Source organism: Canis lupus, chromosome 4 (genome assembly GCF_048164855.1).
Source record: "Canis lupus baileyi chromosome 4, mCanLup2.hap1, whole genome shotgun sequence".
Lineage (NCBI taxonomy): Eukaryota > Metazoa > Chordata > Mammalia > Carnivora > Canidae > Canis > Canis lupus.
Window position 1 is genome coordinate 10,770,068 of NC_132841.1, and position 21,852 is coordinate 10,791,919.

At 47.6% G+C, this 21,852-nt stretch overlaps 2 long non-coding RNA genes across 9 annotated transcripts; one reads left to right on the top strand and one right to left on the bottom strand.

Moving 5' to 3' along the window:
* Nucleotides 1–44: 44 nt before the first annotated feature.
* Nucleotides 45–18,996, bottom strand: LOC140631844 (uncharacterized). Of its 5 annotated transcripts, none has more exons than XR_012029356.1 (5): nt 18,641–18,996; nt 17,728–17,864; nt 9,915–10,041; nt 5,021–5,143; nt 45–508 (listed from the first exon to the last, which is right to left on the bottom strand). It is a non-coding gene; the product is annotated as an uncharacterized lncRNA (long non-coding RNA). The 5 variants fall into 5 exon arrangements; XR_012029355.1 differs by having other exon boundaries at nt 18,461–18,996; XR_012029358.1 differs by lacking the exons at nt 45–508; nt 5,021–5,143 and adding an exon at nt 5,455–5,638 and having other exon boundaries at nt 18,461–18,996.
* LOC140631843 (uncharacterized) lies at nt 9,532–15,260 on the top strand. Of its 4 annotated transcripts, none has more exons than XR_012029354.1 (2): nt 9,532–10,049; nt 14,006–15,260. It is a non-coding gene; the product is annotated as an uncharacterized lncRNA (long non-coding RNA). The 4 variants fall into 4 exon arrangements; XR_012029353.1 differs by lacking the exon at nt 9,532–10,049 and adding an exon at nt 10,235–10,355; XR_012029352.1 differs by lacking the exon at nt 9,532–10,049 and adding an exon at nt 10,332–10,466.
* Nucleotides 18,997–21,852: the final 2,856 nt, after the last annotated feature.

Genomic DNA, 21,852 nt, shown 5'->3' on the forward strand with positions numbered 1-21,852 from the left:
CTCTCCCTGTGCAGGGCGCTGCAGTGAGCAGCGGGCGGCTCTGGTCCGCCGCAGGCGCCGGGCGCTGTCCACGGTGCTGGCGCCCGGGACCTGCTCCACCTGCGGCGGGGCGGGCACTCCCGTCACAGTATTCCCTACTGAGTCTTGGGATCTAACTGAAGAGCTGTGTTCGGCATTTAATGAACTAGTTTTCGTTTGTAAGTGAAGACAATCACTTCTCTTCCAGGCTGGGAAGTCCTTTGCTTCATGCCAAAGTGATGGTGGTATAAAAAAAGTGCCTCTTCCAGTGTGGGCCCGGGGAGGATCCCTGCTCCGAGGTGGAAGGGAGGGGTGAGGAAGGGCCAAATGAGTACGCAGAAAGGACAGCGCATGCTGGACGCCGACGGGCACCAAGGGCAGCCCAGCAAGGAGGTGTCTGCAGGGAGTGGAGCTGAGACTGGCACTGGCAAAAGAGGGGCGAACTAGGGAGGAGGAACACCACTCCCTCGGTCCCATCACTGGCAATGTGCTAAAAAGGAACAACAAATACCAACAGAGTTGGAATTTCAATAGGAGAGCACAGTATCTACTTTAAAAAAAAATAGCTTAATGTTTTCTAGTCAAGATACCAAGGACAGTGGCACCTAAATAAAATAGATTCTGACTCAAAAACAGTAATACACTTTTTTGAAAACAACTTTATAAATAGAATTAACAATACGCAGTGTTATATACCTCGTAGCCATATGTTTGTTCATTCTCTCTTTTTATGGCAAATTGAAAAGTTTCTGAAATGTTTGAGGCCTCTCAGGTGGGAATACTGACAAAACCAGATATCAAGAAAATCAGTTATTCAGAATTTAAAATTTTACTAAAAGAAGTATATGAGTCCATGCATTATTTCCCCATAAAAGGTGGATAAATGTTAAAAATAGACTACATTCTAGTCTCAGAGGAATCTAGGTTTTATTGATAATAACAAATATACATGGGCATATCTAAGCAAAGCAAACCCACATACACACAAACTGAATAATTCATGTAGCCAGCAGCCTGGAAAAATATTGGAATTACATGAATTAGCTAATTATCATGTTAAGCATTTTTTAAACTAAAACTCTAAATCACTTAATAAAGACTTTGGTAATATATGTAAGGAGATAATGACCCATTTCTCTTGTGATCATAATCATTAAATGATCGTCGTCATTTAGAACTCACAGAAGTTTTCAACACAATCTGGTAGCATTTCTTTGTGCACTACCTTTGACACTGCTTTTCTATTTTAAAAAAATATGCCTATTGAAAAAATATTATTAATTGTGTGGTTTCACTGAGAATGTGCCAAACCTAAAAATTACTTTCCTTTTCTGACACTTCTCTAAAAACAACAAAAACCATACATTTTATTAGTGTTCTGCCATCTTTCCTGCTGTCTTCTTTTTAAAAGATTTTACTTATTTATTTGACAGAGAAAGAGAGAGAAAGGGCAAGCAGTGGGAGCAGCAAGAGGGAGAAGAAGAAACAGGCTCTCTACTGAGCAGGGAGCCTGATGTGGGGCTCAATCCCAAGACCCTGGGATCATGACCTGAGCCAAAGGCAGACACTTAACGACTGAGCCACCCAGGTGCCCCTCCTGCTTTCTTATTAGGTTATAATTATAGTTATTTTGTAAATTGTATTATTTGTATATTTGCCCTGAAAGAGGATGTTGGGTGTGGTGTTTTGAAAATATGTATCTAGAGCATACACAAAATGTTTGTGCTGGGTAAAGGGAGAAATAACTAAGTCCAGCAGCCCTAAAAGTGTAATAATAAGAATCAAGAAGTCCCTGTGTGGTGGCAGTGTACTTGGCAGTGGAGTGAATAAGGTTACACCTGATTCCTCACTGAAAAGCCATCTCAGAGAATCAATTTCTGGAGCTGTGAGAGAATTGAAAACAACGAGAAATTTCTCCCACCCATTGCTTATTGCTTATTGCTTATGGTGTGTTTCCTTAGACTTGGCAGTGGGACTTATCAAGGATCTTACTTCCTTTTCACAAAAGCTTGTGAAGTTGCCACCGATTTGTTTTCACTAAATCTATATTACTGGTGCTCAGTTGGAGAAAGAAGGAATAAAGAAGAACATGGAAAGAAAGAATGTCAGGATTTAAGAGAAAGATTAAGGTTGAGTGGAAGAAATGAAAGGATCCAGTACCACAGTACACCCTGGGCTCTATCATTAAACATTTGGAAGTTCAAATTAGACCATGGAATATCAGGGTCCCTCCCAGCTGCATCTCTCCCCTGACCTATTATGCTAGTTGTGGTAGAGCCCACAAAAGGTTAACGAAATATTTTGTTGTCCACCTACCATGTGCAAGGAGAGGACTAAGGAGAGAGGGCTAAGATATGGTCCCATCCTTAAGAGTTTGGTGCCACGATACCCCAAGGGTTTGGTGAACCAGGCCCTTATGACTTGACTTGACTTGATTACTGCAAAACCTATTGAGCTCCTGAAGGAGAAGGCCCACTCTACACTGTGAACCATCAGATGCTATGAGCACTGTGGCTGTTTTGTACCTGGCTCAGCCTCTTGCCACTATGAAGCAGGCTTCCCTCCCAGTGTTTTCTGGTAAGACTGGTTGGGTTCCAAATATTGGTTAGTATGGGGAAATACACCCCTCATTGTGCTTAAGAAGGTCTGCCCTGCCTCTGGTGTTGGAGACACAGAGTAGTACTGCCTCTTACCGGGTTACGCCTCAGCCCCGAGAATTGGAGGTGGAAATGGGCTCATGCCACAGACCAGCACTGCCATGTGGGCATTTGTGTGTCAGCTTACCAACTGAATGCTTCCTTCTCCTCTTTGTCCCATTTCTATCCCTGTCATTTTCTTCCTGTCCTGTCCTTTGGAAGGCATCCATTTCAGCACCATTGATATGTCATAGTTCTTTTGACTAACTACCATAAGCTGATGATATATACCTCAACAGCAGCTCTCAGAAAGAAAGCTGAAAAAATCACGCTTTGATGGCACTCTGTTTAGGTAGGTAGCCCAGTAGGAACACAGGATTCTGGGCCCATCTGCACCCTTGTCACCCACAGCCAGAGCTAGCTCCCAACCCGTCCTGGGCTGCAACTTCCAAAGGTGGTTTAAGGAGGCAAAGGCAGTTAGAGGTTAGCCAGATGTGAATAAGGAACATGCGGGGCTTCACCAAGGGTGGTCCTATCACACAGGAAGCTGGACTTGTCACTGAGTGAAGGAGCCCTGAGCCCTCTGATTGATCCTGCCCCGCCCCCCTTATCAGTTTCTTAATGGCTTCTCCTGATATAGAACAGTTGCTGAAGGTGATATGTGAGTGAGTAGAAGACAGATTGTGGAAGGTGCATAGGTGATATTGGTGGTTCTCATATGTGTCAAGAGAAACAGGACTGCCTTTTGTTATGATAATGATTGGAGTTGCCTAAATCTCATCACTGTACAGAGTTGCTGGTCACTAGAATTGGCCTCAGAAATGTTTGATTCTATGTATCACAGGCCAAGGGGCAGCCATAACACCCTTGGATGCTTATCCTACCACATCTTCACTTATTTCCTTCATGGTACCTGTATTAGGATCCTGTGGCTGCTGTAACAAATTACCACAAAGTAGGTGGCTTAAAACGACAAGATTTAACTTTTTCACAGTTCTGAAGGCTACACGTTCAAGATCAGATAGTGGCAGGATTGGTATCTTTGGAGGCCTCTCTCCTTGGCTTAGAGATGGCCATCTTCTCCCTGTGTCTTTAGTCCATCTTCCCCCTTTCCCTGTCTTGGTCCAAATTTCCTCCTGATAGACCACCAGTCATACTGGATTTAGTGCCCACCCTAATGACTTCATTTTAATTTAATTACCTCTTGGAAGACACCACCCCTGAATACAGTCACATTAGAAGTACTGGGTGTTAGGACTTCAAAATTTGAATTGAGAGGGGTGCACAAGTCAGCCGGAAATAAGGGGCAGCAATATGACCCACTAGAGTATCTAAGAAACCCTGTAACAATTCATTTATGTTAACATTAACAAGTCGTGCATCTCTTACGTTAATACTGTGTCTTATGCTATAAGAAGCACTTACACATACATGAACTGATTTTAGCTAATAAGGTAGCTAGAATAGAGACTATTATGCCACATTTGTATATGATAAAAGTAAGTCTTCAAGACTGAATGACTGGCCCAAGTTTATAAATTAGGAAAAGTGGTAAAGCAAAGACTTGAACCTGGAACAGTTGACTCCATTATTTTCAACCTTTGTATGTCCTTATGTTTTATTTATTTTTTTTTTTGTCCTTATGTTTTATATGTATTTCTTGTAAATAGTATATGATTGAATAGTTTTTCCAGCTGGACAATTTTGTCTTCTAATTGAAACACTTGGTCCATGTATATTTGATGTAATCACTGACACGACCCTGAAATCATGACCTGGGCTGAAAATGAGAGTTGGACACTTAACCGACTCAGCCACCCAAGCTCCCCATTCTATCTTTTTAAATCCCCAGATATTATCATTTGTTGTACATTGGTCATGGCTTTAACTTCCTCAAGATATTATAATTGTTTTATACAGTTTAGATTTACTTGTATATTAACAATTTTCTTTGCCCATTTCTTCCTTTCTATGGATCCTTTCCAAGTGGGATCATTTTTTTGCTGTACAAAGCACAAAGTCTTTAGAATTTTTTTCATGAGAATCTGTTCATTGTAATATCTCTTAGTTTTTGTTTTTCTATGTATGTCTGTTTCTCCCTTGTTCTTAGAAGAATTTTTCCTGAATATAGAATTCCTGTTTGACGGTTACTTCTTTCACCATATTGAAAATGACATTTCTCTACCTCCTAAGTGCCATTGTTGCTGTTGAGATGTCAATAGTCAGCCTGGTATTTCTTTGAGGCAATCTGTATTTCCCTCTCCCTACCTCTCAGCTTTTTTTCTTTTTTTTAACATTTCTCTTTGCCTTTGATATTCCTCAGTTTCTCTGTGATATACCTAACTGTAGATTTCTTTTTTACTTACCTACTTTGGAATTTATGAGCTTTTTGAATGTGTGGATTGATGTCTTTTCAACAGGTGTGGGAAATTATCAGCCACTATTTCTTCAAATACTGCCTCCAGTCCTATGTTTTCTCTCCTTTCTTTCTGAAAAATTGACAATTTGGGCTTCACCAAAATTAAAATACCTGTTCATCAAAGGACATCATTAAAAAGATGAATAGTCAAGTCTAGTACTGAGAGAAAATATTCGCAAAGAGGTATTTGCCCAAACATGTTCATAGCAGCATGATTCACAATAATCAAAAGATGAAAGGATCCCAAGTGTCTATTGATGGATGACTGGATAAACAAAATATGGTATATGTGTACATTGGAATATTATTCACCCTTAAAGAGGTGAATCCCCCCCCACCCCCACCCCCCCCACCCCTCCCACCCCCCGTGATTTGATGCCAACAAGTTAACTTCAGAAGGCAGGGCTCCGATAGCTCCGTGGCTCCCATCCTGCAGATCCGATTGGAAGATAATCCAGAGAGGCTCGGAGAATTTCCTTCCTCTTGAGCCCTGCTCCACGCTCAATGAGGAGTCTGCTTGAGACTTTCTCTGCCCCTCCCCTCTGTGTATTCTCATTCTCTCTCTCTGTAATAAATAAGTAAATCTTTAGGGTGGGAAAAAATAAAAGAGTCACATGCTCTACTGACTGAGTCACGTGCCCCAAAATATCCAATACCCTCTACATTAAAATTTTTTTACTACTTTTCATTTTGGGGGGTTTATCTGAATTGATCTAATGGATCATCCAATCTACTAATTCTTCCTTTTACTTAATCTATTATTAAGCTCTTTTTTTTAAATTTTTATTTATTTATGATAGTCACAGAGAGAGAGAGAGAGGCAGAGACACAGGCAGAGGGAGAAGCAGGCTCCATGCACCGGGAGCCCGACGGGGTATTCGATCCCGGGTCTCCAGGATCGCGCCCTGGGCCAAAGGCAGGCGCCACCCAGGGATCCCTATTATTAAGCTCTTTTATTGATGTTTAAGCTTTTATGTTTCACTTATATATATGTTCACTTATAAGTTTCTTTTTCACTTACAGAAATTTTTAGATACTCTATTTCGTTCTTTTCCAACCCAATTACGTCATTTTTTTTACGTCATGTTTTTATACTTTTTGTTCCCCATGGGTATTTGTTAGCTTTTCCCCTACTTCCTTAATAGAGCATCCAAGGGTTGGTTTTTGTTTGTTTGTTTGCTTGTTTGTTTTTAACAATGTGGACCTAATAATACCAGTAGCTGAAGTCTTGGAGTGTGTTTCTGTTACCTGTTACCTTGGTGTTTATTCATACTACCTTGTTTCCATGTGTTTCCTTGTTGACAGTGTCATGTTCACTGTCTTTAAAGAATTACTGATAGAACACTTGGAAACCTAGAATAAAAGTGCATCTCTCCGGAAAGGATTTATTTCGCTTGTGCCAGGGATCTCCTAGGATACAACTAATCAGAAATGATGGTAAAATTCACAGCCTGAGGTCTCTTGGTCCTCCCAGGTGTTACAAATTGGGACTGCAGATACATGTGAGGACTCAGCTGTGTTCACAGTTTCTCAGAAATCTGTGCCCCACACTAACACCGCCACCACCACCACCACCATGTGCTCAGAGTCAAGGCAACTTATCTTTCAGATGCTTGAGTGTCAGTGTGGGTTAGGATTTACTTCTGGCTAACTCCTTCACTCTTACCCTGTGGCGTAGCCCTTCAGGGTCCCAGCTTCATGTAGGCAGGCCCCAAGCTTTACAAAGCTGTCAAAGCCCACGTGCAAGATAATCTAGATAAGCGAACACTCACTCTCAGGGCAAGAGCTGTTCCTAGAATTGCTTTACTTCTGGCTTCCCTTAGATTTTGGCCCTAGCAATTCTTTAGTATCTTGTCAACTCTTCGGTGCCTGCAAGATTTTTTAAATACTTTATCTGGCTTCCTAAAAGTTGTTTTCAACAGGAGTGTTGATTCTGAGAATTTAGCTTGCCACATTCTCTAAAAATAGAACTCAACATCTCTTACTTCTCAAGCTTGGCTTTAGCCACCCCTGAAAAACAGCACAAATGTCATATGCAGGCTTCAGGAATTTTGCCCCAACTTCTGCTGCCTTATTTTAAGGCTGTTGTTCTTTCTCTGGCCCTAAAAATGCTCTGGGTCTGAAATATTCCCCAGGATGACAGGGTACTGGCTGGGAGGCAGAGGTGCCTGGAGCCCTTGCCGCCTAACGCTAATGTGCCATGTGTCAACAGGGATCAGGCGAACCGTGACCAAAAAAAAAAAAAAAAAAAAAAAGAGAATGAAGGGCAAAAGAGACAAAGGAACTGGGTCAAAGTGATAAGTCACCACAACAGCTTCGGCAAGTGAGTTAATGGGTGATTTTTTTCTGCCTTTTTGTATTTCAGTATTTCTTTTTTTAAAGATTTTATTTACTTATTCATAAGAGAAACATAGAGAGAGGCAGACACAGGCAGAGGGAGAAGCAGGCTCCCTGAGGGGAGCCTGATGCGGGGACTCCACCCCAAGGACCCAGGGATCACACCCTGAGCCGAAGGCAGATGCTCAACCACTGAGCCACCCAGGCATCCCTCAATATTTCTTCCAACTTGATTTTTCTTCAAGAAATGTGTATAATGTTAATACTAAAAATAGTCCAGTGAAAAATGAAAAACAAACAGGAGAGAGGAGGCCTCAGTAGCCCAATAGTCCTGGATGGTGTTTCCAGCAGAGGCGGGGATGAGGCTGGGCAGATCCATTCACAGCCCGCCTGGTGGCCTGAGGCTGGGCTCCTGAGACAGGTGGAGGCACTTTGGGGTTTGGGCCTGGCGGGAGATCAGAGGACCGCTGTGTCATGCATGATCCCAAGGTGGCACCGGCTGAAGGGAGCTAAACCTGCTTCTCTCATTCCTCTGCTCTGAGCTCCAGAGCTGTCCTGGGTGAACCTGACCGACCGCAGTGAGGCAAGAGTCTCCGGGGTTCCAGAGACTGCCTTCTAGTCCTGGCTCCACCTCTAGCAGGAGGGAGAGGCTTCCTGTCTCTCATTCCCCTGACCGTGTGTGACTGCCCTTGGCACACCTGGGACGGAAGGGAGAGGTGGTTCTGAATCGCCTCAGGGAGCCGGACAAGCTGGCGAGCTAGGAGCAGGGGAAACGCAGTGCCATTGAAGAGTGTCTCCCTGCCCAGGGCCCGCCAATCCCGCAGAGGCTCCATTTCACACTTGGCCCTTCCCAAGCCAGAGTGCTCAAAATCCCCCCTCCCTCCCCCCATCCATTCACCCACACACAGTGACTGGATGTCTCTTCTCTGTAGGCACCCAGAGGCGCTGTACAGAATCACTTGACTGCACTTGAACTTCAGCAAATGCTTAAAAGGGATGCCTCAAATGCTTCACATCTATCTCTGGAAGCTTCTCAGGAACCTGGGTTTCCTCTCATTTTTGTTTCAGACCTCCAGAGAGCTATGCCGAGTAGGCAGGTGGAGGGCAGGCCACGGGGGTTGAGCCAGGCCCCAGACAGAAGATGCCTCAGACCACCAGGGACACTGGGGCTGAACCTGCCTGCCTGGGGCTGCCTGCCCAGGGGAGCCCCATATTTCTTCTTCCACTACATTGGCACCGGAGGCCAGGAATCTGAAAGCCAGGGTCTTGGCACCTCTGTAGTTAAACGGACTTCCCAGGGGAAGACCAAGATGGGGTGAGCACTGTCCTCATGCAGACTCTATCTCTTCCTTCCCTGCACCCCAGGTGCCTTGCTCGCCGCACCCTCACCTCAGGCCTGTGAGGAGCAACTGTATGTTTTCCAAAGGGCAATCTGGGCACTGCGAGACCAACAGATTTGTTCCAGGCCACAGGAGAATACAGGGTCATGGTTCTCAGCCAAAGAAGTATCCCTTTCCTCTACCCAGCTTCCTGGTCGTCCAAGGACATGGGCGTGGGGGCTGTCCTCCTCATCAGTCTGAGAAGTCAAGACATCCAAAATCTAGTCCTGATTATGCTGCAGCTCATTTTCCAAAAGGATCCAGAACCCTCACCCCACTATTGCCTGCTCATCGCACACCCACCAGTCAGCAGTTAATTTGCTGATTCACTAGACGAATATGTATTGAGCATTTACTACATGCCAGGCACTGTGCTAGGAGATAACATGGTGAGCCAAAGGCTCAGAGTCTCAGCCCTCAGGGGGCTTAGAGTATCAGGGTGAGGGGAGACATGTTAAATAGCACAAATCAATGTAACTCTGTAAATCCGGCACATGCTGCAAGAGGGAGGTGTGGTACGTGATGATATAGGGTAAGCCAAGGGCCACAGAGGGGTTCGAAGAGCAAGAGCAGATTGAGGTTCCTCTGAAGGGTCAGTAGAAGTCAGCAGGGGGAGTGGGAAGGAACAGCTGGTTCTTGCACTGGGAGGGATTGAAGGTGGAGGTCCCCACCCAGAGGAGAGGTGGGTGTGGCTGGGGTGGAGGGTGGCTGCAGGGTGGGTGCAGGAGGGGGTGTGCCTATGTTGGAGCAGACCCCACATTGCAGAGTATGTATTTCTTCTTTAATCTAAGAGGGATGAGAAGCCATTGAACCATTTTAGGAGGCAGAGACAAAGAGAGACAGAGAGGGAATCTAGCATCGCTGGGGGTAGGAGGAAAGACTCCATGACGCTCTCAGGCCTCTGACTCATTGGGATGCTGGCTGAAACAGGGGAGCTAGTGAGCTGTGGCTGGCGCCCGACACCAGGCAGATCGGCAGTGCTGGAGAAGGAGCCGGAGGTGTGGAGGGCCCAACAGGCCTGGGCCCTGAGATGGGGGACCCTAGGACGGGGGTGCGGCCTGGGCCCCTATCATGGCAGTATGGCCTGGGCAGTAGCCTTTCCACTTCCTCTCAGTCTATTCTCACCTTGGAGTTGGCAGGGAGGATCATTAGACCTGGAATGTTCTCTGTAGAAAATGCAGAAAGACCACAGGAGAATGAGTTTTTGCTATTTTGGCGTTTCCTCCCGTCTCAGGCACGAATGCAGGGAGATCTGAAATGGTAAATGAGCCTTGGGGGAACCTGCCTCCAATAGCACTGCTTTATGCACTGTCTGCTCGGAGGACCTATGCTTGGGGAGCTGCGCAGGGGAGGGGCGGCGGGGAGGGGAGAGGAGCGAGGAGGAGGAGCAGGCAGGGATGGGGGAGGAGGGAAGAGGAGGAGGGAGAGGAGATGGGAAAGAGCAAAGAGGATGGGGTAGAGGAGGAGGAAGAGGGGAGGGGAAGGGGGGAAGGACGGGGGAGGGAAGGAGGCCCGCAGCTGTCCGCCCAGGCCGCCCGCCGCCCGCCGCCCGCCGCCCGCCACCCGGTGAGTCACGGTGCCAGCTCCCACCGCCTGCCTCTATTTTTACATCAGCGCCTGCTCCTATCTGACTCGTTAAACAAGCCTCCGACTGTGGCGGGGAGCCTGATGGCAGAGGTGGGGGCCGAGGAATAGCTGAGGAGGCTACATAGGAATTATAAAGCGATCCCCCTCTTATCAGAAAACCCCGGCCTCTGTCCTAGGCAGGCCGCGCAGGGGGGGAGGCCACGACCAGCCCCGGGGGGGGGGGGGGGGGGGCTGCGGGAGCGGAGGGAGCGGAGGGGCTCGGGCTCCGCAGCGGGGGAGGGGCCGCGGGTAGCCGAGGGCGGCGGCCGACGCACGGGGGACCCCGGCTGGCGCGCCCCAGGGCTCCCTCCGGCCGCCGCTTGAGAAGAGCGCCGCTGCCCGCTGCCCGCTGCCCGCTGCCCGCTGCCCGCTGCCCGGGCCTTCTAGAGAGTTAGTGCTGCTTTCCCCTGATCTGCGATGGGAACACCAGCCTTTCTGAGGTCCCTGCAGGGGTCAAGGGCACAGGTGCCCCGGCCCGTCCCGAGCCTCTCTGGATTATCTTCCAGTCGGATCTGCGGGATGGGAGCCACGGAGCTACCGGAGCGGCGCCTTCTGAAGTTAACTTGTTGGCATCAAATCATGGGGGGGAATATTGATTATGTCGATGCTGGCGCTTCAGAGGTACTTGGAGAGGAGAACTGGGGTTTACTCTCGCTGGGAGGACCTGGGTGAGCTGGGAGCCATGCATCCTTCTCACCATGCTTTCTTTGCAAGGCTGTGTGGACAGCTGGAACACGCATGTGTCCTTGTGTCCCCAGGATGGACACTCGCTCCACTCTTTTCTCCCAGATCCGGGGTCTGGTGGAGAAGAGGCATGAGCGTTTCCGGTCTCTCCATGGCAAGAACCCTCACATTCAGAGCAAGATCCTGGTGACCCAAGGCCCTAGGACCTGCCTGTGCACTCAGGCTGGGGGCCAGACAGGCTGAGCCCCTGACCCCAGCACAGCCCGAGGGCCCTGAGGGTCAGGCCTATAGGAGCAGGTGCAGGGCCACTGGCACAGGCGTCTCCTTTCTGGGGCCTCCCAGAATAAGCAGCTGTCTGCTCTTTCATCTGCTTTGCCTGACCCTAGAAGGAAGCAAAGGGACACTGACAAGTGGCCTGGTGTTTTTTTCCCCCCTTTCTCCTTGCACAAAGAAGTACAGCTTTAAATCCAAACTTCAGTAGGCCCTGGGAAGAGACAAGAGCATCCAGGCCCTGTTAGGAAAGTGCAAGGGGCCGGCCAGGCTCAGGGTACGTGCTGTCCTCTCCCACCCTGTCCTCCCCTGTCTCCTACCTATCTGAGCACTGTGGCAGGAGCTGAGGGCCCCATTCCCCTGGACATTGCCTCGGGTGCCTGGCCCCCATGTGCTCACCTCCACCTCTCACACCCCCCCAAAGCACTTGCACCTTTCCTGCCAGGCATCTGACCCTTTCCCTTTCCTGTGTACTGTTAATGGCCCTAGGAGGAAAGGCAGCCTGGCTTTGCGAGGCTGGGCCACTCCCATAATGTGACTCCGGAGCCCACAGGGTTCCTTCCACCAGGGCTGGCTCAGTGAGGCTCTGCTGTTGGAGCAGAGCCTTACAGAGTCTCTACCCTTCATGAACTAGACTGAGGGCATCTTTGCTTGTGGCCAATGAGCAACCTGCTCACGAGGAAAGCTAGAAGTATTCCCATTCTGCAGGTTTGAAAGTCAAGGCTGAGAATCCATCACAAAGTCCAAGCTCTTACTGCATCAAGAAGCCTGTGTCTCTAGCCTGCTATTTCTCCCGCCCCGGAGCCTGGTGGTGGGGATTGTAGATAAGCCAAGGGCAGCCAAAAAAAAAAAAAGTCTCGGGCAGCCCCGGAATCGGGAGCTGGGCCTCTTCTGGGGATGGGAGGAGGCGATAAAAGAGGGCATCTGTGTCTCAGATCCCTTCCGTCAGAGTCAGCGTGGAGGACAAAGCCCACCACCTTCCTTAAGCAGGTTTTTAATTTTCCATCTCCCTCGTGGCCTCGGTTCACTCTACGTGGCTGATTTTCCACTCGGCAGGGTTGGTTATCCTCTGGGAGCTGGCTCCGGAGGCTGGGGGCAGGAAGGGGGTGTGGGGAGAGAGCAGGCTCTCTGGGCGGGCTCACTGACAGCTCACCCCACATGCCTGCCACGGGCCACATGCCTGCCATTCCCTCTGGCGCTCTCATCCTCTCAATATAGGGTGCTTCTTGCACAGCCAGGCCGGGCCTCCGGCTCCAGGGTCGGACACCCTGCTGCTTGAGGGCGAGGCCAGCGGGGACAGGCTAGGGCAGGTGTCAGCTTTCTTCCTCTCCTTGCATGGCCAGGGCCCGCAGCCGGCCTTCTGATTTGTGTGTATTATTAGGTCTCAGGGACTCCAGCCGGCTGTGGGGGAGCCTCGGAGGGTGGGGCGCTCCCCAGCCCGTGGAGGGAATTCATCCCTGAACCTGAGTTTGGCTGGGGGCCCTCTGGCCTGGCTGAGAGGGCAGGCCCCCCACCTCCTCCAGGCGGGATGAGGAAGATGCCTTAATACTTCCCTCAGTGCCTTCTCCTGCTGCGGCCCCGACAGCCCTGGGCTCACACAGGGACCCACCTCGTTTAGCTGCCCCTCGTGCATCCCCCAGCCCGGGGCTGGTTTCTGTTCTATAAATTAACCTAGTTCGTGGCTGATAGGGGCTTAATTGCCTTTCCTCCCTGGTAACATATGGGCGTGTTTACTAGGGCGGTTAATGTCATGGCCCTACCGGAGAGCTAATTTGGGAAACTGGGACCGCACTGCCCTGGAGATGCAGGTGGAGGCCCCTCCCAGGGCGCAGAGCCCACCTGGCCCCATACAGGGCCCGGAGCTGCTGAGCTCAGGAGGGAGGAACGCACACATTTTTGCTTTCTGCCCTGGCCCCCAAACTACTTGACCATGGCTGGCAGCAGCAGAGAGGCTGAGCTGCTTTGCCACCAGACGCCGGGAAGTGACAGGCGTCTTTGGGCAGTGGGAGAAGAGGACATTGTCCTTTCCTGGCTGCATTTAGCTGGAGAGAAGCCTGCCCTCCACCTCTCCAGGGGCTCAGAGCCAGGCCGGGCCTCGTGGGCAGGTCTGGTTTGATTTGATTTTACTACGTTTCTTTCTCTTTCTTTCTTTCTTTCTTTCTTTCTTCTTTCTTTCTTTCTTTCTTTCTTTCTTTCTTTCTTCTTTCTTTCTTTCTCTTTCTCTTTCTTCTTTCTTTCTTTCTTTCTCTTTCTTTCTTCCTTTCTTTCTTTCTTTCTTCTCTCTTTCTCTCTTTCTTTCTTTCTTCTTTCTTTCTTTCTTTCTTTCTTTCTTTCTTTCTTTCTTTCTTCTTTCTTTTTCCTTCCTTCATTTCCTCCCTCCCTCCCTCCTTCCTTCTCTTAACAAAGAGCTTCATTAACTTTTGTTTCAAACTGTATTCCTAGGCCCCTTCAGCTTAATGAGCTACAGAGGATGAGTGGTACATAAATAAGACCTGAAAAGAGCTGCAGGGTCCAAGGGGCTTGGGCTTAAAAAGATTAGAGAGGTAGATCTCATCAGATCCACAAACAGAATTTTGGAAAGCAGTCGCAGTGCAAACTAGCAGCATCCAGTAACTTCTCTCTTTTCTCTTCTTCAGAAGTCGGCACAATTCTGTTCACCTCATTCTCAGAAGCCTCATCCCAACTCCTCAAAGGACCTGGAACTTCAACACCACTGCCCGAACCCTGGTACACAGAGAACTGCTCCCCGGGGGTGAGCTCCTGAGAAGCAGCAAAAGAAGCCACATCTGCTGGGCTGGGGGGACATTGAGATGGGGACCCTTGGCCGGGATCCCTTTGCTGCTGGAGGATACACGGGTGTGGGGCTGCTTCCCCCCGGGGAACCAGCTTTCTCCACAGCAAGGCCCCATTGAGCCAATCTCACTGTGTCCTCTGATAACCTTCGGTGCACCCACCTCCTCCTGAGCTGTGCCACCTCTTTGCTCAAGGCTGATTGTCCCAGGTCACCCAACCTTACTCTGGGACAGTCCCTCTGCGACCTGGTGCTCCCACTTTGGGCCTTATCTTCCACATCTGTCAAGCAAGGAGCAGAATCCTTACCTCTAGGGTCCCTCTCTGCCCAGAAGCTCTGAAATCCTGCCCACAGTTACTGTTTATAGCTCTGGGACGCACTGGGCTCCCGAGTGCCATCTTGGCCTGTGGCAGTGCTGGCAGGTCCTCCGGCCGCCCCCTCCCTGCCTGCAGAGCCCCTGTCTCTGGAGTGAGTTAATGCGGGGCTGGTTCCCTGCCAGCCAAGGGACTCCAGTCTCAGGCCAGGCTGTGCCCTGGGGGGAAAACAGCCAATTGTGAAAAGCTCCCCTCACAAGACAGGGTGGGGGGCAGTAGAGGAAGGAGAGGTTACCGTCTGCAGCCCGAGCTCTGCTGGGTGGGGGGGGCCCGGGCACTGCTTTTCAAGATGAGCCCTCTGTGCTCGACTTAGACATGGGAAAGCTCTCCATTTCTCCAAATGTTCAGTATGCAGTCAGCCGTACACAAAGGGCTTTTGCGTGAATGGGTTTATTTGCTTTTGTGTTGGGGAATTTTTGGAGTGACAGTCAAAGCAGGTCTGAGATCAGTCTCGGTTGGCGTGGTGCAGGCCAGGGCAGCAGACCTGAGCTGAGAGCGAAGGCAGCGAACACTCGAGAATGCGGTGCCAGAGCCGGGCAGCCACGCAGATTCAGTGTAACAACAATAATGTCAGAGGAGGGGTTAATACTTGTGTTGCACTTTGAAAAGTTTCTTGAACAGGGTTAAGTGTGATGTATATGTTGGTTGAATGTCTAAAGGAGTGATTATTTAAAACCTCAATTAGAGTTGTTGTTTTTTTTAATAAACACTTATTTTGGAAAAAAATTTCAATCTGCGAAAAAGTTGCAGTGAAAGCGCATAGAGCTTCTGTACATCCTGCCCCAGGCCCCCGGTTGTTCATATCGTCACATTCCTGGCACAGCTGTCATGCTAAGGAGCCAGGCTTCGTGTGTTACTATTACCGTAACTCCAGAAGTCATTTGGTTTTCAGCAGTTTTCCCATAAACACCCTCTCTCTGTCCCAGGACTCCATCCAGGGCATCATGCTACGTCTAGTTGTCATGTTTTCTTAGTCTCTCCTGGCCTCTGACAGTTTCTCAAGTCTTTTCTCATTGTTGTTTTTTGTTTTGGTTTGTTTTGGTTTTCACGAGCTTGACTCTATTCCAGTACAACAGTATTTTGAAATGATCCATAAATTGAATGAATCTGGTTGTGGTACTAGCTCAGGGAAAAATATGAGCATGAAAATAAAAATCTCCATTCCTGGGGTATAGAGGGATGATACTGGATTTTACACAGAACGGATTGAGGGTTAAAGCATTTATTTCAATCTTAGGAGACCATGTGACCCCAGTTGACATCTAGATGATGGAGAGGACATTTCATTACCTTGCATTTTCACTTTTCAGCCAGTTGTCTGCCATCATATGGGTGCAGATATAGACTTAAATGATACATCATCACATAAAGAATAAGAAAATCTCCCCCATTCCAGAGACAGCTCTATTAAGGGTAGGGAGGCAATGCTGTCCAAGCAGTTGTGTCTTTGTCTTCTGGGCTGTGTCTTTCTTTCAACTCTGGGCACTGCCTACTATGTCTATGGGGCCTTGACAATTTAGATGCTGGCACCTTCAGCACCTACCACCATCTTCACTGGATTATTAGAGCCCATAGCACCCCCTTGCCTGGGTGGAGAAGTACCACAAGGATCACAAGAACCTGGTCTTCACTCTTTTAGGAAAAAGCCAGTTCAGTCTGCCCCCAGCACAGTCCAATCCAGGCAATGTTGGCTTTCTGATTCCCCTGTCTGAAGGTGGCCCAGCTTTACCATTATGCTGAGCTCTGCCTTCAACTTTGAGGGGACTTCGTGGCAGGTGGTAGGGCACACCTGGCAGTAGGAGCCCAGTTCCCCTTACCAGCTCCCCCTCCTCTGCATTAGCACAAAGGCTATACTGCTTGAGCTTCAGATCTCCCTCTTTGAGTCAGGCTAAAGGCTATGTCTGAGAGACATATAGGGTTTATAGATTCTGGAAGTTTCTAAATTAAAAGGAAAGGAATCTTGGCTTGAAGCACCAAGACCCTTAAGAGACATGGCTTGTAAAACAGAAAAAGGTATCTAACTCTGCCTTCTGCTTAGGACTTCCTACAGGCGTGGTGCTTAATGTGTGCTGATCCTGCAGGGAACTATGTACCCCCTGGAGAAAGAAGTGGAATTTACATCTGAGGCAGGTAAGATAAAGTAACAGGCACTTATTGGACTGTGTATCTAGTACTCTTCGCCACTGTGTATCCAGCACCCTGCTGGCCACTGGCGGAGGGGGCAATGTAAAGGAAGACATCTGTCTTGCCCTGACAAACTTACCAATCTCCTGGAGATGGTGAGATGCACAAAAAACCACACCAGGAGTGTGAGCCGGGGCCTGAGAGACCTCTGTGGGCCAACCACTCGTGACCAGGGCTTCCCAGAGGCTGTGAGAGCCGGCAAGGAGTGACATTTGGGAGCAGGCCCCGAGTGTGAAGGTCATGAATCCTAGGGGTCGCTTTCCAGATGTGTGATCTTGGTTCACGTCACTATCTCAAGCCTCCACTTCCTTGTCCATAAACTGAGAAAAATATTCGCAAGACTGTTGTGAGGATTGATGTGATGATGTCTGCATAGCCTTAGCTGGGTGTGAAGTGCCATTCAGCTCCTGGTAGTAGCTATCGGCGTTATCGAAAAGAAAAGGCCAAATTCTTCCAGTTTTGGCTGTTGGCTGTTGTGTCAGTTTGATCTACCCCGTCACTGTGGGATTTTTTTTTTAAATCACTCCCTTACGTTCTGACACTACAAGATACTCCAGGCTCCCCTTGTATATTTGCTGGCCCAGTCCTAGGTTCAGGTAATTCTCCAGGGAGTTCTGGTTCCTTTTATTGGAGAATGGTTTTAGAACACAAAGATCTGAGGATGGCTGTGCTTATGGCTACTTGTGCGTCCTTGCCCAGAGGCCCTCTCAGCTGACAGAGCGAGAAGGTATTTAAGGACTGTAAACCTTGTATACACACAACTGCCAATACTGCTATATTGAGCAATCTGTGTATTATAACAAACATGAGTTCGTATGATGTCTCCAAATGCAATACATTAGCACGTGGTTTATTTTAGCCACCTCCCCCTGCCTTTGTAATCTTCTACTTCAACAGTGGGGACACTGACTCCTACTGTCATCCATTTACTTCTTTGTTCGAGCCCTTACACATATATAGTTGACTCAGAATTATGAAGCTATAACCCCATGGGAAGCCCCAAACTTACCAACTATGGGTCAGCAAAGAAGAGTGATTTCATAGTGGAGAAACCTGTCAACCAGGTGACCAAGTTAACGTCAACAGTGTTAGGTCATGCCCTTGGTGCATGTGACGAAAATGGCACTTTACGTCTGTGGTCTTCCTCTAAAAAAAATGCATAACCCCAATATAATTATGAGAATGACACCAGACAAATCCCAAGTGAAAGATATTCTATAAGACACCCGACCCAGTACTTCTCAAAACTGTCAAGGTCATCAAAAATGAGAAAAGTTTGAGAAAATGTCACAACCAAGCGAAGCCCAAGAAGACATTAGGATTAAAAGGAATATGGGATCCTGGAACACTGAAAAGGGACATTGGATAAAAACTAAGGAAATTTGAATAGAGTGTGAACTTTAGTTAATAGTAACATATCAATGTTGGTTCATTGACTGCTTCAAATGTACCACACTAATGTCAGATGTTAATAATAGGGGGAACCGGGTGTGAAGTATACGGCAGCTTTCACACCTTCACAATTTCACTGTAGGTCAAACACCACTCTCAAATAAAAAGTTTACTTAGAAAAATAAATAAAAGAGAAGGCCAAGTCTAAGACCACCTGCTCTGGCTACTCTCCTCCCACATGCTCTCAGGGCATCTTCTAGGATGCCTGCTCCCTTAGGAACACAAGTACAACCTGGGCCCTTCTGATCTTGCCTTAAATTGGAGCAGGCCAAGCAAACTGGGCTCCTTACCTGTTCTCTTGGAAGTAGAAAATGTGGATAGAATAATAACCCCCAGAGGTGTCCATGTTGTGGTCCCCAGAACCTTTAACCCTTTTAGCTTCTATTGCCAAAGAGACAGGTGTGACTAAGGTAAGGACTCTGACATGGGGAGGTTATCCTTAGTTATCTGGGTGGACCCAGTGTACTCACAAGAGTCCTTACAAGAGGGGGAGGCAGGGGTCAGAGCCAGGCAAGGCGATGTGACAGTGAGGGCAGAGATGGGGGTGACCCAGTTGCAGAAGAGACCAAGAGCCAAGGAATGCAGGTGGCCTCCAAGGAAGCAGACTCTCTCCTGACAGCCTCCAGAAGGAATGCAGCCCTGCTGACCCCAGCCCTTCTGACCTCCAGAAATGCTAGATGATAAATTTATGTTGTTCGAGCCACTAAATTTGTGGTAACATTACAGCCACGATAGGAAACAAATATAAGTGTCTTAAGAAAAGTGATCATCTCTGGGGCTGACTTCCCTCTACTGGGCATAGACCAAACTGCCCACAGAAGCAAGAGTTGGTGTCGTAAAGGGGGTATGTTTTCCTTAGAATCTGTACCACAAACATCTGTATTACATACAGATCACCCGGGTAATCTCTATCAGCCCAGGGTAATTAACACTGGCGCTTCTGCTGGGTTTCCACCAGCTTCTACATCAACAGCAAATTTATTATCTGTAGCCTTACTTGGTGGAAGCGAACTTGCTTTCCTTTCTTTGAAATTCTTGCCAACCTCTCTTTGGAAGGCAGTAATTATCTGCCTTTGCTATTTACAGCAATTTTTATTTCCTGAATATCAGGATGACAACAGTATTCTGTAGATAAATTCTCTGCAGCCTGAAGATTTATTTCACACGTCGCTTTTCCTTTCTAAATAATAAAGTGTCTCAAGGGAAAGGCAGCTTCCCAGAGCTGGGCATGTAGGCCTGTGAGGATTCTGTGTGTGCACGTGTCTGTGAGGGTGTGGATTCCATGTATTCTAAACCTCTCCAGAAATAGATGAACCAAACTTTCCATGAGATTGAAGAGGCTTTAAAAACAACAAACCTACTTTATTCTCTGTGTATCATAGCTGGTTTAAAATTGAAGCAGAAATACATACCTTTAGGTAAGGCTCATCTGCCAGCAGCACCCTCCACAAAAACAAATCCTGGGTCACATCACAGATGTAGCAAGTAAGAATGCCTAAATCCTCCATCTCACCTACATCAGTAAAATGGCACTTTAGAGTTTATGCAGCAGCACTTGCACACATCATTTAAAACCTATAATGTAGTCGTTATTATTTTCATTTCATTTTATTAAAAGATTTTATTTATTTATTCATGAAAGACACAGAGGAGAGAGGCAGAGACACAGGCAGAGGAAGAAGCAGGCTCCACACAGGGAACCTGATGCGGGACTCGATCCTGGGTCTCCAGGATCAGGCCCTGGGCTGAAGGCGGCGCTAAACTGCTGAGCCACCCAGGGATTCCCTATTTTCATTTAATAAGTAATAGCTACTTTTTTGGGTCTTTCCTGAGAGTTTGAAATACAGCAGGGGCTGTGCTAGGCTTCTTACCTAGTGTTGTGGTTGGGAGCTCAAACTGCCTGGATTTGATTCCCGGCTACCCCCTCATACCCTCTCCCCTTATCAGCTGAATGGCTTTGCCCAAATTGCTTACTGTCTCTGCGCCTCAATTTCCTCCTCCATAGGAGAGAATAATTGTATTTACCCCCAGGGGATGGCCATGAGGAGGACATGAGATGATGTTGTAACAGGTCTTAGAGTGGTGCCTACCATGATGGAAGACCTCACAGCACTCTTGTGAAGTAGGTAACTGTCAACTGTATCACTTGCCTCTCTCTAGGGCTTACAACTGTAATTGGATTAGCTTGTGTCATTTGTAGTCTTTGACTGGTGGCCAGTTGATTTTCAACAAAGAGGCCAAGACAATTCAATAGAGCAAAGAATAGTCTTTTCAACAAATGGTTCTGGGACAACTGGGTATCCACATATGAAAGAATGAAGTTGGACCTCTACCTCACACCATACACAAAAATTAACTCTATTACCAGCTTCTATGTGGGTTTTTCTCATTCACTTGATGTGTAAGAGTCACTCAGCTAGTCCCCCCTCATCCTCCCCAGAGGGCATTGTTCCATATATAGCTGTAGATTCTGTGTGTCCATGGGAGGAAGGGAGTTGCCATCTTGAACTAGAACTCCAAAATCGAAATTTTGTCTTCAAATGACACCATCAAGAGAGTAAAAAGACAACCCATGAATAGAAGAACATATTTGCAATATATGTCTAATAAGGGACAGTTCTGTGCTGGTCTCAACCTACTGATAACCACGGTTACAGTTGGACTGGCCTCTCTTTATCTTTCTTATTAGATTGCAAGATGCCCTTTAGCAACAACCATCAGGAAGCTTTGAAAAAATAGAAGTTTATTACTTACAATACCTAGAAATTACACAGCATACTTGGGGCCCTATAGTGAGGTTGTGGGGGAAGAGAGAGAGTACACAGCCTGGGGTTCTGCTTTTATTGGGGTTGCGGGTGGGGGCCTAGGGTTCTAGAGACTCAAACTTTATTGGTGAATTTAAAGCATAAGAGTGGGAATTTAAAGCATAGGAAGAGGGATCCCTGGGTGGCGCAGCGGTTTAGCGCCTGCCTTTGGCCCAGGGCACGATCCTGGAGACCCGGGATCGAATCCCATGTCGGGCTCCCGGTGCATGGAGCCTGCTTCTCCCTCTGCCTGTGTCTCTGCCTCTCTCTCTCTGTGACTATCATAAATAAATAAAAAATTAAAAAAAAATAAATAAAGCATAGGAAGAGACAAGTGACCCAAATGGCCAGTTATCAAAATTAACCAAGATCTCTAAAATAACAGAGCCTGAGAGAGTAGAGTGGAGCCTGACTCTTTATCTAATCATGTGGCCAGCAATATGTTTATTCAAGATAGCCATTTTTTAAACAGATACCTCATTGAAATGGTTGCTTAAGCAATCAAAGCTGAAGTCAGGCACTCACATTACAAAAAAGAAAAAAAACAATTAGAGCTTACACTACTGGCACTTGTATTCAGAATAGATAAATAACTTAAGGGACGCCTGGGTGGCTCAGTGGTTGAGCATCTATCTGCCTTTGGCTCAGGTCATGATCCTGAGGTCCTGGGATCGAGTCTCGCATCAGGCTCCCTGAGGGGAGCCTGCTTCTCCCTATGCCTATGTCTCTGCCTCTCTCTCTCTGTGTCAAGAATAAATCAATAAAATCTTTTTAAAAAGATAAATAAATTCAACAATAAAAAATAACCTAATTAAAAACAAGGAAGGGGTTGAATGGACTTTTCTCCAGAAAAAATAAAAAAAATGGCGAATAAGCAC